Raw genomic sequence first — 14,556 nt, 5'->3', positions numbered from 1 at the left:
TCTCCTTTCACTCATCTCTATTTCACCCTTGCATCAAGATCACTTTAAGATGCTCCTCTATGAAAACTCTAGCCTTTAGTGACCTCTTCCAACTGTAAACCTTCTTTGAATTTATAATATTCCACCTTGGGCATAACTTTCATCCTTGACTAAACTCGAAGGAAGAGAAACTTCTTTTCCATCTTTGTAACCTAGCATCCTGCATAGTATGTGGCACTGAGTTGATACTTTAAAAAGCCAATGAGCAAATTAGTAAATTGCATTTTTAGTCATCTCTCAATGGATCATATGTGCTTGTCTTGTTTTTTCAAATGGATGGTAAAGTCTTGCAGGAAGGGTTTACATTTCAATCTGAGATTTAACACTCGCTCGGGACAGTTGACCACTCAACTTCTTTATTAGCTGATGCTTGGTGGAGAAAATTGCCCCTTTTACACTTCTTTGGTGATGAACCGAAAAGGGAGGACACTGAACAGGAGGGAGAGTCCCCAGGATGCCTGGCTGAATGGTGGCTTCTCCACCCTTAACCACAAATGGTTCATTGTCCACCACTTTTGGCATTCACAACAGCATTTGGAAAGAGATGTAGCAATTTCCCCCCCTGGCTTATTTTTAAAGTCAGTGGCTGAGAGTGCTTGCCGGAAGTGGGGTCAGACAGAGCAAGAGCACCGAACTGCCTGGTAGATGGGATGGGTACCACTCAAGAAGAGATACAGTGGTCCTAATTTTGGGACATCTTCCGCCCTGGGAGGAGAAGTCAGGCTAAAGGGAAGGGATGACTTAGTTGCAAACAGATCACAGCCTCCATGGAGCTATAATGACCTGATCAGGCAGGATTTTCCCCAGCTCTAAAGTTTTAAGATTGGGGCTGAACTAGCTAGATAGCTCTTGCCTTTGGTTCACTCAGTGGAAAACATAAACGTTTTATTGAGAGTTCCATGTGCCTGAAACACTGGTAGATACTAGGGGTTAAAATGTAGACTTGACAGTTTCTGCCCTTCAAAAGCTTATAGTAAAAGGGGTGTGGGGGGCAACAGAGAGGCAAGCAGGTAAATCCATTAGTGTGGTAAGAGCAACAATGATGGCAGAGGGCTAGGAAATCCAGGGGAAGAGTCCTTAAGAGGTATAATCCAAGTTGAGACCTGGTGATGAACTGAAGGCCATAAGAAAAAGAGAGAGGTGTTGTTGAAGGTAGATGAGAAAAGGTGCTATGTGCACAAATATATAGAGAGTTTGTTGTCTAAAGCAAGGGTCACCAAATAATGGCCCACGAGCCAAATCCATCACCTGCTTTTGTAATTCAAGTTTTATTTGAATACTTTCCCACCATGCATTTCTACCTTGTCTATGGCTGCTGCTTTTTCCACTGCAGGTGCAGAGTTGGGTAGTTGCAATGGAGAACATAGGGCCCTCAAAGCCTAAAGTATTTACTAGGCTGGTTCAGAGATAAAGTTTAGGAGGAGGGGATGAGGAGAGGCAAGAAATGAGACTGGACATAAAGAAGAATGAAATTATGTCACCTGAAGGAAAATGGATAGAACTGGAGATCATCATGTCAAGCAAGGTAAGCCAAGCTCAGAAAGACAAATATCACATGTATTTGCACAGATATGGAATCTAGACCTAAAATGATAATAATGGGACTGAGTGTAAAAGGGGAAATGTCTGAGAGGGGTCAGTGGGAGAGGAAAGGGAGAAAGGAAAGAGTATTGGGGGATGAAGAGGATCAAAGAATGTTATATGTGTGTATATACATACATATATGTATATGTATGAAGGTAGCATGATGAAACCCACCAAACACTGTGAAAAGTGGGGGAGGAAAGATGGGAGTTAAGGGAATATAATAGAAGGGGTGAAGTACAGTGTATGTATCTATGGAAATATCACAATGAAACCCTGTTGTACTATTAATGCATGTATAAAAATAGTTTTAAAAAGGAAATGAGGCTGGAAAGGAGATCAGGAACCTATGAAAGGCTTTTTACAGCAGTTTAAAGACTCCGATGTTTATTTTAAAATTAATAAGGGAGTAACTGACATATTTTTAAGTAGGAATACAGCATGACGATATTTGGATTTTAGGTAGTTAATGGTGAAATAAAGAACAGGCAAAACTGGAGTTGGATAGACCAGTCAGGAGGATAGTATATAGACAAGAAATGATGGCTTGACTATGAAGACACCATGGAATGAAAATATATGAACAGTTGTAAAAGACAGTAGGGGGACTTTGTGATTGTTCAGACATGGGATTATGTGAGAAGGATGACTCAGAAGGCAAATTTTCCATTTGGAATTTTTCTACAAGGAAGAAGAAGCAACAGTGATCTAACAGTTCTTTGATGTGATTTTGACTTCTTTTATTTACTTGAATACACTAGAGTCTGTCTTGCCTCATGACTTTTGCTCTCTTTTTTCAGTGTACTTAAGAATCCACTCCATTGGAACGCAAAAACCTTATCACGATCTAGACCTCCCTGTATGTTGCAGTTGCTTTATGCTCTCCACACATACATCGAAAACCTTATCAGATAAGTTACACAGTTTTTGCATTTTTAATTAGCATATGTTAGTTGTATAGGGGGATTTCCCTGTGATATTTCCATACGTACATAGAATGTACTCGAATCAAATTCAGCCCCTCATTTCTCTCCTTGGTCCCTCTCCCCTTCTTAAAACAATTTCAACAGGTTTCATTGTTCTACTTTCATACATGTGTATAAAGTACTTTAACCATATTCATCCCCAACCTTCACTGTCTCCTTTCACCCTCTCATGTCCTGATGGTACCCACCACCAAACAGAACCTGTTTCACCTTCCCATCATTCATTTTTAAGGACTAGGTTCCACATATAAAAGAGAACATGCTATATTTGTCCTCAGTCTGGTTTACTTTACTTAACATGACCTTATATGTTTTGCTCTCAACATTAAACACACTTTAAAGAACTCAACAGGAAAACAGACTATTGTACTTACAGCTATTTACCACTTCTATGGTTTGTCCTTCAACCCTTGTGTTAAAAATTTCCTTCTGAAAGTCCTGTTTCTCTTGTATGAACAACTTCCTTTAGCAATACTTTTAAAACAAGTCAGTTGCAACAAATTTTCCTCCCTTGGAGAATATCTTTATTTTACCTTCATTCTTTTTTTAAATTTGTTTAGTCATATGTGCATACATTCTTTGCCATTTCTCCCCCCAGGCCCCGCCCCCTCCCTGTCCCCCCCCACCTCCCCTGGCTTCCAGGCAGAATCTGTTCTGCCCTTATCTCTCATTTTGTTGAAGAGAAAGTATAAGCAATAATAAGAAAGACAAAGCGTTTTTGCTAGTTGAGATAAGGATAGCTATACAGAGAGATTCCTAGCATTGCTTCTATGTACAAATGTGTTACATCCCAAGTTAATTCATCTCTAAATGACTTTTTCACTAGTTCTTGATCCCCCTTCTCATACTGACCTCTGTTGCTTTAAGGTTTCTGTATTAGTTCCTCTGCAGTGGGGACATCAAATACTATCAAATACACACCACTTGTGTGTGCTCTCCCCTTATCATGTGATCCAAGTTTGACCACATTGCTGTATTTGCCCTAGATCTAATGTCCGCATATGAGGGAGAACACACGATTTTTGGTCTTCTGAGCCTGGCTAACCTTGGTCAGAATGAGGTTCTCCAGTTCCATTCATTTACTTGCGAATGATAAGATTTCATTCTTCTTCATAGCTGAGTAAAATTCCATTGAGTATAAAGACCACATTTTCTTGATCCATTCATCAGTAGTGGGTTATCTTGGCTGTTTCTATAACTTGGCTACTGTGAATAGTGCTGCAATAAACATGGGTGTGCAGGTGCCTCTGGAGTAACCTGTTTTGCATTCCTTTGGGTATATCCCCAGGAGTATGATTGCTGGATCATATGGCAAATCTATTTTACTTTCATTCTTGAAGGTATATTTCCCACCAGATACAGAATTCTCATTGACAGTCTTTTCTTTAGGCACTTTAAAACTGTTGTTCCTTTTCCTTATTATTATGGTTTCTGATAAAACTATGCTGTCATTCAAACTAATATTTCCCTAGAAGTAACTCATTGGTTTTCTCTGGCTGCCCTCAAAATTTTTTCCTTCTCCTTAATTTTCAACAATATGATTATGATGTTTGTGGGTGTGGATTTAATTGAGATTATCTCATCTAGGATCTGCTGAGCATCTTGAATTTGTAAGTTTACAGCATTCACTAAATTTGGGAAGTTTTTAACCAATATTTCTTCAAATTATATTTTTAGCACCACATTCTTTCTGTTCTTTTGGGACTCCAAAGACATGAATTAGACCTTTTGGTATTTTCTTGCAGGCCTCTGAAGTACAGGATCATTTTTCAATCTTCTTTCTCTCTCTGTTGTTCAGTATGGAGAATGTCTATTGCTCTGTCTTCAAGTTAACTGACCATTGACTCCTCTTTTGTCATTTTGATTCTGCTTCTGATCCTATTCAGTGAGTTTTTATTTTGGAGATTATATTTTTTTAATTCCAAAATTTCCATTTGTTTCTTCTTTATATACCCCTTTTCTAAGAATTTCTTCTTCAAATGAGTTTGTATTTTTTTTCCTTTCTTTAATTTTATCATTTTTACATTTACTCACATGTGTATACACTATTTGGGCCCCCTCCCCCTGATCCCTTTCCTCCACCCCAAACTCTGCTTCTGGGCAGAACCTGTTCTGCCCTCTTCATCTCCAATTTTGTTGAAGAGAAAACATAGGAGATAATAAGAAAGACATAGCGTTTCTGCTAATTTGAGATAAAGATACCTATACAGAGAAATTCCTAGCATTGCTTCATGCACTTGTGTATTGCAATCCACATTGGTTCATCTCTGCCAGACTTCTCTACTTCCTGGTCCCCTTCCCACCATAGTGGCCTCTGCTAATTTAAGATTACTTTTTTCACTCCTTTACAGTGAGCACATCAACTACATTCATGTTTTAGGTTTCCTTCCCTTTCCCTGTTCTTCCCATGCACATTCTCCCCTTAGCGTGTGACCCACGTCCAATAATATTACTGCATTTGTTTTAGGTCTAAAGTCTGCAAATAAGGGAGAAAATGTGATTTTTGATCTTCTGAGCCTGGCTAACTTTACTTAAGATGATGTTCTCCAGTTCCATCCATTGACTTGCGAATGACAAAATTTCATTCTTCTTTGTGGCTGAGTAAAAGTCCACTGTGTATAAATACCACAAATGAGTTCATACCGAAATAAACATTTTTTATAATAGCTGTTTTAAAACCTTTGTTCTATAATCCCAACATCTTTGTAATCTCAGAATTGGCATCTGTTGATTTTTTTTTGAGAATTGAGATTTTTCTGGTTCTTTGCATGGCCATCATTTTTAGATGGTACACAGCATATTTTTACCAGACGTGTTACTATGTTATCAGACTCCAAGTTTTGCTTCAGTCAATGGAGAATGTTGACCTTTTCTCCTAGCAAGTAATCAACTTAGTTCATTTCAGTTCACACATTCAGACCACCCTTTTGTGGGTTATGGTTTCAACATTGGCTCCATTTTCAAAGACTATGAAGTGCCATTCATAATATCACACCTATACAGTACTCAGTGGAGTCTGGAGTCTGGATGGTGGCCTATCCCCTAGTTCAGTGCTCAAAGTCTTTGGTAGGGTGTTTAGGATCAGATTCATGCTAGCACATCTTTGGGTAAGCACAGGAGTTCCTAAACCATGCTAACTTGAAAGCTACAACCTCTCTGTGATTTCCCTAGCACTTTCCTTGTGTCTCCCATTTTTAGTTTTCTAACCAGAAATCTGAGGTCTTAGTTTTCCCCACTCAGATGTGTATATCCTATGGCTTCTGTTTTGTTTTTATTTGTTTGTTTCATTTTGTTTTATTCAGCCTGGGAAAGCATCTTCTTCTACTCTTTGTCTGGCTAATTACTAGCAGTTTTTCAGATCTTAAATCAAATGTCATTTTTTCCTAAATATTTTTTCCTCTTCTCACATCAATTATATTCCCCTTGTTTTTTTCCTATATGACTCATCATAATTTATAATTATATATGCTTTTTAAATTAATTTGATATATGCCTTTTCTGCTAGATGGGGTGAAATTGTGTCTGTTGGTGTTTCTAGTATCTGTCTTGTTCATCATTATGTAATGTTCTAGCATGACACACAACAGATATCCAGTGAAAGTTTATTTAGTGTGTATTTCTGTTCTTCCATCCATACACCCACTATGCATGCCCTGCCTCATTCCCAAAAAGATATGACTCTCATATTCAAATATAAGCCTGCTCCTAAGAATCAACTTCAACCTTATCATTATATAACTTTACAATTTGTAAAGCATTCTCATATCTTCTTTCCCTTGTGTGGTTATATGAGGTAGAGAAAAGATGTATTAATCTTATTTTGTAGGCAAGTAGACCTAGATTCAAAGAGATAAAATAACTTGTCCAAGGTTGCAGCTAGTTCATCACAGAGTGGATGAGTAGGGACTATGTGACTGCTTAGTTGTGTAAATGTGTTAGTTTACAGTTGTGTTCTCTAAGCACTGATCATTTTCTAGTGTCTGTTGAGACGGTGCTGCTGTTGAGAAGTCTGTAGTCTTAGGAGTTGTCATTTATAGCTATCTATGATTTAATAAAAAATTTTAGAAACTTTAAAGATTTTTCTTTGTTTTACACATTCTGCAGTTTTACCATAAAGGGTCTAGTTGTATATTCATGAATTCTGGACATTTTTTTAGCCATAATGTCTTATTGTCTTCTCTCTATACCTAGACAAAATTGGATGCTTATCTTATAATACACAAAAGTGAATTTCAGGTTGATTAAAGGCCTAAACAATAAAAAGAAAAAATTTAAAACTCTCAGGATAAAACATAGGAGTTCATACCTATGATCCTGAAGATAAAAAGAATATCTTAAGAGGAAGATAAAAAGAATATCTTAAGAGAAATACAAAAAGCATAAGCTATAAAGGAAAGGCCAATAAATTATATTACATTAAAATTTAAAACTTCTGAGCAAAATAAAGCATAATAAAAAGTGAAAAGATGGACTGGGGGTGTAGTTCAGAGGCCATGTGCCTGTCTAACATTACATGAGGCCCTGGATTTGGTCCCTAGTACCATGAAAAAGGAAAGGAAAAAAAAAGAAAAAGAATTTTAATTTAATACGTGAAAAGGCAAGTCATAAGATGTGAAAAGATTTTTGAAAGAATAACATAAAAAATTAATATTCAAATATAGAAAAAATGTTCACAAAATCGATGTGAAAAAGATAGACAACCCAAGAGAAAAAAATGGACAAAGGATTCTAGCGAGCAGTTCATGAATAAGGAAATCCAAATAGCCAATATGCTATGCTGCTCAACATCACTAGGAAATGCAAACCAAAATGGTAGTAAGCTTTTGTTTCATAATTCTCAGAATGGTGAAATGAAAACTCCTGCCTAGTTTATATAGGATATGAAGAAAAGGAGTGCTTGTATATTGCCCTTAGAAGGAAAATTTGGCACAACCATTTTGGAATTAAATTCAGTACATATCTTATTAAATTTGAAGATGTCCATGCTCTACAATCCAGAAAATCTACTCATTAACCCTGGAGGAACTCAATCATATGTGTGCAACAATACATGTAAGGACGTAGCTGCTGTGGCACAGGACAAAATGGCACAAAGGTGGAAGCAACCTCACTGTCAACAAGTAGAAGGAGTAAATAAACGAATCAGGCTATAGGTATATAATTCAGAGCACATTCTAAAATAGTATGCTTCAGGCTGGGGCTATGGCTTGGTGGTGCTTGTCTAGCATGTATCAGATTTGGTCTTCAGGAAAAAAAGGAAGGAAGGAGAGAAAGAAGGAAAAGGAAGAAAAAGAAAGGAAGGAAGGAAGGAAGAAAGGAAAACGTTGCAACCAAGATTAATGAAGCAGTTATAAGTGTATCAACATGGTTAAATCCCAAGGGCATGATAGTGTATTTTTAAAAAGCAAGTTGCTGAACGATATGTAGAAAATAAAGCTTTTAAATGCAATACTATATGCATTTCATAGTACCATTCATTAAATGCATTGAAACTAAGAATAAACCCATTAAAATGAAGAACAAAAGCAAGATAGTGATTCCTGCTGAGGAGACAGAAAGGAAACATAGACGGCAAAATATTTCCAGTTCTTCTCACCATCTCATGTCTACTCTCTTTTCAATGGGTAGCACTTCTTATCAAAATGTGGAGTCTGTTACCTCACCTCTTGGATCTGGATAGATACGTGACTTGCTTTCACCAACAGAATATGGTAGAAGTGATGATGTGTTAATTTTCTTTTTTCCAACCCAACTATCATTATGTGAACATCCTGGAGCATAAGATCCAATGAAGGCCAGGTGTACCAGCTGAGGGCATCTATTCCAGCCTACAGCCAGCCAACCCCAAATATATGAGAGAGCCTAGCTAAGATCAGCAGCTGCCTATCTGACCTGCAGCTGATGGGAGAATCCTAAGTGAGCCCAGGAAAGCCTAGAAGAATGCTAGCATGACCTGTGCTACCATGAGGAATACATCCTATTGTCTCAGTCACTAAGGGTTGGAATGATTTGTTACTCAGAAATAGCTGATACCAGATGGGGAAATATTGTTGGGAAGAACAAAAGAGAAGTAGGCCAGCCTGGATCTGTGATGTTTTACGTGTTTTTAAGAGAGAGTGAGCTTTAAAGCAAATATGGCAAGATGTTAAGGTTTAACAACTATAAGCAGTAGGTACCTGGGTGTGTTCTACACATAATTCTGTGAGATTTTTCTACGTAGTTAAAGTATTTAGCAATAAAAGGAGATTCGGATACAGGAGCAAATGTGCTACACTAGCCAAAATAACCAAGATGACTTTTAAAAAGAACAAAGAATGAGTACTTATTTAAATGCCCTTCCCCACTCACCACCACCATGCACACAAAGCAGGCTAAGACTGTGATTCTGACATGTCTTCTCTCATCTTGGGACATCTTTATTCCTTCCTAGCATTTAATCCTCTTGCTTCAGTTGGTTGTCTGTAAGACAGGAAACATTTGATGAGGTCCTGACAAGAGTCAGAGGATACAACTAGGGAAGCATCAAAGGAGCAACTTCTTCATTATAGCTGCCGTGTGGGTTGGAATTCCACAACTACTTCAGACTATTGTTATGTCTAAAATCTAGTTTCACCTGATAAAAATATGTGAGTCCTTCCTGCTTCACTCAAATACAGGGTTAGTCACCTACCCTGTGACTTCCTCCTGACATTCTAACCTGTCCGGTCCTTTGTATCTGAAGCTGTTTCCACTACTGGCACAAATGAAGATGGCATTCTGTCTGTCTGCCAGGAGGATTTTTGCTTGATCTATTGAGAGTGACAAGGGCTCTCAGAGGCTCCCTGTCTCCCACTGTCAGAGAAAGGGCTAAGCACATTTCTCTCAGCTGGGCATGGTGGCTCATGTCTGTAATACCAGCATACAGAAGGCTGAGGCAGGAGGACTGTGACTTTGAGGCTAGCCTAGGGTGACATAGTGAGATCTTGTCTCAGAAAAAGGAAAGAAAACTGGGGAAAAAAAAGCATGCTGTTCTCAGTGAACTTGGCATCACTTTTGGTCCAATGCATTGATACTGTTTCTCTTTTGACCTCCATAGCCCTATGCATATGCTTTATTCCGCACGGGCTGTGTATATACCCTATGTATGTTAGCTGGAACTGTGAATTGCCAAGTGTTCCCTTACCCACTCAAGTAGGCCATAAGTTCCTTGAGGACATGGTGTTTTAAGTGACTTAGTATCCCTAACATCTAGTTGTAGGAAGGAAGTAAAGGAGAAAGGTCAGACAGGAAGGAAGAAAGGAAGGGGAGACAGGAAGGAATGAAGTAAGAAGATAATAACAGCAAATATTTACAGAGTGACTATATGCCAGGTAGTGTGCACTTTCTTGTTTAATCCTTCCAGCTCAGTGAGGTAGATACTATTATTAATTTTTCCAAGCTAACAGATGAGGAAACATGCCTAGGAAGGTTAGGTAATATGCCTAATGTGAATAAATAAATAAATAAATGAAGCCACAGTGAATAAACCGGCGAGCCAGCATTTCAGCCAGGTATCTTTAACTCTAGGGATATATTCCTGATCTCTGATACTCTACTGTTGTTTGGAATAGGGAGTTTTGAGCACAAATGAGCCAAGAACAGGTATAAGAACTCATTATAAAGAAAGAAAAAAAGAGAAAGCTAAAAGGCAGGGGGAAAGAAATAGGGAGGGAAAGCCCCACCAGCAAGTTCTCCTCCTGTGTCTTATCTATCCTATGCCAGCACAGTTTCGCTTAATTCCTAACCACCTCCAGAAAGGATTTGTTTGGCTTTTTGGTGATGTACTCCAGGTTTCATTCTCCATATGACATAGACATCCACAGATAGCTTTGATTCTCCCATGCTTGAGGGAGAAGACATATTATTCACAGTAGTTAAGTTTATAAGGTTTCTGGAAACACTGAACTAGTGAATGTAAGGCCCCGAGCCCAGGACAGACCCAAGGTTAGGTTCCAGCAAGCCTCTGGCCACAACATTTTCATCAATTGATCAACACATAACCTTGTTTTATGTATGTTTCTGTTTAAAGACACCTTATTTAGTATATATACTGAACTCTTGATCAACAGCATCATATCCCATGCCCAGATGAAGCTTATTTGATATGTGTTTTTTCCAAAAGGTATATCACAACTTTCTAACACCTATTAAACAGCACTTTAGCATATGGTTGGGGGCTATTTTAAATATCAACTGCCAAAAACCCCACAAAACTGCAAAAAGTACACTAAAAAGATCATGAAAAAGAATGTTCATTTATTTTCTAAGAGCTGAAATGAGGCAGCAAAGTGGGGACCGGGAATTGTGAATTGTGTTTGTGAATGTTCACTGATGATGGTGAAAGGGCTGCCAAAGACTGTGCATTTCATTCCATTGGGAATTTACAGTGCTTCCACAACTTGAATTTAATGAAACTATTGCTTTTGTAAATGACTGTGTACTTCTGAAAATGTCTTTGTTGATTAATTTTGAAGTTACAAATATATTTTAACAAGTTGGTGAATTCACAAATGTGGGGGTCTGCAATTGATGAGAACTGACCACATATGTCATGAAGTTCAGCCAAGTCTTAGATTTGGGTGTATCAGGAAACAATTCCCAGTGGGAAACAGGAGAAGAACAGCAAGAGAGATCCAGAGAGTGTCACAGTAATCCAACGTGTGTATTTGGACTGGACATCAAGCACACATTGGTCCTGTAGGGAACCTCTGGAGTTAACTCATCCACTCCTCAGTTTCAGGTGGGATTTTTGTCCTGGTCATTAGAGACTGTCAGCATCACAGATCACAGAGGAGGCAGTCAGGTCATCTTTACAAGCCCATTCACCTTTGTAGAATCTTCTAGAGACTGAACCTTTCTTAGCATTTTGTCCTTGTGCAAGAAAGAAACTCAGTACACAGTTGCTGTTTGTTGGATGAGATTCTCAGGGTCACCTGCTACTTACGGTGTCTTTACCTCTGCCTTCCCTTTGCAATATGCTATCATGGAAATGTTTCTGTCTAAAATGATGGCTCCCAGATTGGAGTTCCTAGAATAAGTGGTGCTTTAATATGTCATTGAGCTACTTAAAGAATCTTCAAAAAGTATATTTCACTTGGGCAAGACCAAGAAAGATTAAACCAAATACCAACATTTTGTTTCTGTTTTTGAAAATTTGCCTGATGATTTTACAATTTTATGATGCCATGTATGGGAATCATACAATGATAATTCTATGTGGTAATATTAGCACATAGAATTGTAGAATCTATAGCAAGTATCACTTGTAGCAAGTATCACTTGCTAATTGGAACCTGAGCTCCACAGACATGTCTTTAATTCCAATTGTTTGCTAAGTTTTCAAAACATTTCAGAGAAATATGGGGAAGCTAATGGAAAGGTTCCTGGATGGTTAAAGGACAAAAAAACCCCCCTCTAACTGAAGTAGTTCTGAAAACACAGCACTTTTTGCAAATAGCTGTTGCAAAATATTTTTTTTTGTTATTTCACATTTTGATTTTTACACTGCTATTAGACCTTTTGGAAAAGCAGCCCAATTTAAACTAAATGGGAAAACAAACTCACAGAAAAGCCCTTTCCAACTAGAAGCTGAACTAACTCCACTCTCTAAGCTTTGTCACTTCTTTCTCCACAGCTCTGTGGAGTTCCTTTAGGGCCGCTAGGACAGGAGGGCTTCTGCAAATTCATCCTTCCCTAGTGAAGCATTTTTTTCCCTTGGCAGAAGTTGCCAGGACCCAACTGCAGTGACATAAATGATGACACGTGCTGTGTCAACATGAGAGCAGCCGTCTCCCAGGCAAGCAAATGTTTTTCTATTGAAATTCTTTTTCATACATTTCTTCCATTTTGGTCACACTGTCATGCTGAGGCACAGCTGGTGCCACACTTCTAGATCAAAGGCAAGGTTATAGCCTCTCTGGTGCTTTGAGAGCAGAGGTGGGGAGGGAAGGAAGAGCAGTGCAGAATGGAGGCCCCAGGCTCAGTGCTTGAGTCTGACTTGCCAGGCTTATTTTTAAGGCAGTGAGGACCATGTCAACATCTTCTTAGGAACACTCAATTGTTTATTCAAACAGAAAACTGCTCAGTGAGACACTCCTCAGTAGCACTGGCCTAAGTAAACCTCAGACACACTAAAGGCTCTTGCTGTTCCTCCCTACAACCTGCTGAGGTGCCTGATTCACAAATGCTGCGGTTTGGATCTGGACTGTCCCTCAAAGGCCTGTGTGTTGAAGGCTTGGCTCCCAGCCTGTGGTACTATTGGGAGGGAGGCCTAGTGGAAGGACATTAGGTCACTGGAGACATGCCTTTGAAGTGGATATTGGGACCTGGACTCTTTCTCTCTCTTTGCTTCCCAGCTGCCATGAGGTGAACGGGCCTCCTCTTTCACTCACTCTCATCATGATGTACTGTGGCAACATACGCTAAAAGCAACAGGGCCTGAAGCCTCTGAAACCATGAGGCAAAACAGACCTTTCCTCTTATTGAGTTGATTACTTCAGGTATTTTGTCCTGACAGAAAGCTAACAGCTTCATAAAGTGCTCCCCTCCAAGAAGGCCTCTAGAACACTCAGAAAAAATCCGTCATCTCATCCTGCTTGGCCCACATACAAAATCCCAGATTTCCTTAATTACTGCCTAATTAAAGTCCTCACCACTTATATGCATAAAATCAGTACTTTTTTGTGGCACTGGGATTTGAACTCAGGGCCTCAAGCTTGCTAGGCAGGAGGTCTTAGTGCTTGAGCCACTCTGCTAGCCCCCAAATTGTTATTTTAAATAGTACATTTGTATCAGTGTAGTGTCTGGTGCGCTTTCACCAGTGGTATGTTAACATTGTGGACATGATTTTTCCAATATTACTGCTTTGGGATATCTCATAATACAGCACCAGTTGAAAAATGGATACTCAACAAATTTACCTTGATATCATAGGTCAAATAGTACCTTTAAATTGCTCTCAGGTAACAGCCCCAGTTTGGAAGTACTTGATAATACAGCCTCAAGTTCAGAAAGGAGAGTTGATAAGCATTTATCAACTTCTGTGAATGAAACTTGGCTCCTATACCCTGATACCTGGATGCCCCTTCAAGCTGTTGGTTGTACCCTTAGATGAGTTACAGAATTCTGTGGAAAGAGTCTCAAGGGCTCTTCTGGAATGCCTCTGTGGAGGGTTAGGGGACATGGGGAGCAGTGCTGGGAATCAAACCCCAGTCTCAAAATGCTACAAAAGCACTCTACTACTGAGCTATATCCTCAGCCGTGAGTACCTTTTTCTGATCCCACTCCACCCACCTCCAATTTGACCTGTCAGCCTAAGAATTAAAACAATCTCCAACACTGACCTACCCAGCCCTATTTATGCCTCTATCTATCCTGCTTTGCGATAGAATCTGTTCAACGAGAACAGTGGTGCCTGAAAAGCAATTTCCTCAAGGTACATGGTGGAATCATCAGAACTTGGAAAGTTTATCATCTATTGGACATACTGCTGAAGTGGGAGCTCTTAGTGCTGCCACTTGAATAGAAAATCAAGCCATTTCTGTGATGAAATGCATTGTGCATGCCAGTAGTGTCTATAACGTTCTTATATTCAGGCACACTAGTACAGTGTTTTTTATGTTCCTTGCAATCAAGACATGTCGCTTTATCACACCAAAGACCTCTACCTCATCCCACTGACCAGTACAATATCACACAATTTGGATATGATCCAGCTATTACTTTTGTAAACACCTGTGTATTTCTGTAAATGCCTCTGTTTAATATGTTTCAGATGGGATAAATAAATGGTAGACAGCATCTCAGAAAACAGAACCACAAGAAAAGACAATGAAAAAGGAGGGGAAACATAGCTGAGGCAGAAATGTAGACACAGTTATATGCAAAGAAATAATTAAAGACGCTGAGAGTACAGAGAAGAGGACAGAGA

Source organism: Castor canadensis, chromosome 6 (genome assembly GCF_047511655.1).
Source record: "Castor canadensis chromosome 6, mCasCan1.hap1v2, whole genome shotgun sequence".
Taxonomy (NCBI): Eukaryota; Metazoa; Chordata; class Mammalia; order Rodentia; family Castoridae; genus Castor; species Castor canadensis.
This window is presented reverse-complemented; position numbering follows the sequence as displayed.